This window comes from Euprymna scolopes, chromosome 8 (assembly GCF_053919585.1).
Source record: "Euprymna scolopes isolate OS-2025 chromosome 8, ASM5391958v1, whole genome shotgun sequence".
Classification (NCBI taxonomy): Eukaryota; Metazoa; Mollusca; class Cephalopoda; order Sepiida; family Sepiolidae; genus Euprymna; species Euprymna scolopes.
The window spans coordinates 14,462,305-14,464,535 of record NC_136489.1 but is presented as its reverse complement, the minus strand read 5'-3'; positions in this window follow the sequence as shown (position 1 = coordinate 14,464,535).

Genomic DNA, 2,231 nt, shown 5'->3' with positions numbered 1-2,231 from the left:
GAGAAAGACACCTGTACTGTGAAGGTTGATCAAATACAAAATGTTCTTACCTTAAAGTAATTAACGACTTGTGACAGGGCTATAAGTTTGTTAACATCCGGGTTGCCTAGACCTAAATCTTGTTGACGGGAGAACCATGAAAGCATAAAGTCATATATAAAAATGTGATAAAAATCTAACAGTTTTTTTCTTAATTATTTCGCATAATTTTGACTATTGTTCTAATCTTGGTTCTTTTTTCACAACGTTTACGCCGATGTAACCTCTTATCATGTTCAAGTTCATTCACACTGGATGATATTCGAGATAAGTGAAAATTATTTGTTATTTTTATTTTATTTTATTTTGCTTCCCCAACGAGTCATTGAAATTCAAAACTAAAATAGAACTAAATCTACTTTGAATACGTTCGTTTCGGGGTTTTTTTTTACGATGTTTGTATTTTTTTAGAAATTTATTTTGGATATTTATTTTTGATATTTACTTTTTACATCTGTTTTAGATATTTGTTTTCATATTTATTTTTGACATTTACTTTTTATATTTATTTTGGTATATTAATTTTATATTTCATTTTTTATATTTAATTTTAATATTTATTTTCTGATAATTAATTTTTATATTTTTTAATATTTATTTTTTTACGTTTTTTTACATTTATTTTTGATATTTTTATATGATTTTTATGTTTATTTTTTTATATTTATTTAGTGATATATATTTTTTGACATTAATTCATATGTTTATTTTTATATATATTTATATATATTTTTATATTTAGTTTTGATATTTATTTTTTGATATTAAATTTTCATATATATTTGGATATTTATTTTTTATATTTATTTTATATTATATTTATATTTACTTTTTATTTATGTTTTGATATTTTAAAAATATTTGCTTTTATATTAATTTTTTATATATATTTTAGATATTCATATTTTGATATTAATTTTTTATATTTATTCTAATATTTTTTATATTTATTTAAATATTTTTTATATTTATCTTTGGATATTTTTAGCTATTGTATATTTAGATTTTGATATTTAATTGTGATATTTATATTTCGATATTTATTTTTATATTTATTTAATATTAATTTTTATATTAATTTTTAATATTTATTTTTAATATTTTTAATGTTTATTTTTTATATTTATATTTCATATTTGTTGTTTAATGTTTTTTTTATATTTATCTATATATTTTTCATTTATTTTTATTGTTTTTTTTAATATCTATATGTATGTTTGATATATATTTTTGTATTCATGTTTTAATATTTATTTCTTGATATTTATTTCTGGATATTTATTTTTACATTATTTTGTCTTATATTTATGTTTGTATTTATTTTTAATATTTACTTTTAATATTTTTTTATTTTTATTTTGGATCTTTTATTTTATTTGTTTTTTAATATTCAAATTTTTATATTTATTTTTATATTTGTTGTTATATGAGTTTATATTTATTTTCTGATATTTATTCTTGATATTTATTTTTATGTGTATTTCTTCATTTATTTTTATATAGTTTTTTATATTTATTTTTTATATTTATTTTTTATATTTATTTTTATATTCATTTTTTAAATATTTATTTTTCGATATTTATATTGGATATTTATATTTATATTATTTTATATTCATTTTCTATATTATCTTTATATTTATTTTGATATTTATTTTTGATATTTATTTTTTGATATTTAATATATTTATTTTTTTTATATTTATTTTATTTTTTTCATAGTTATTTTTATATTTATTTTTATATTTACTTTATATATATATATTTGTTAATATTTGTTAATATTTAATTTTATGTTTATTTTTCATATTTATTTCTTGATATTTATTCTTTTATATTTGTTATTTGAGATTTATTTATATATATACATCTTGATATTTATTTTTGTATATTTAATTTTTGCATTATTTGCTTACCTTGGTTGTTTTGTCACGACGTTTCGGCCGATGTACCTTTTGATTGTCTTAAGATGCATAAATTATTGGTGAATAGTGAAAAACAGCGCCAAGTCATTTTTTTTTAAATATCTAACCGATTTTAATATCCATGATGAAAAATTCCTAAACAAATTCGGCATAGAATAGAGCTATTTTATAGCAAATATAGTGTGCTTTGATAAGCGATTTTCAGTAAATATTATTTATGTTGGGATACTTATTTCTACTATGTTTTATCACAAAAACTACCACGCA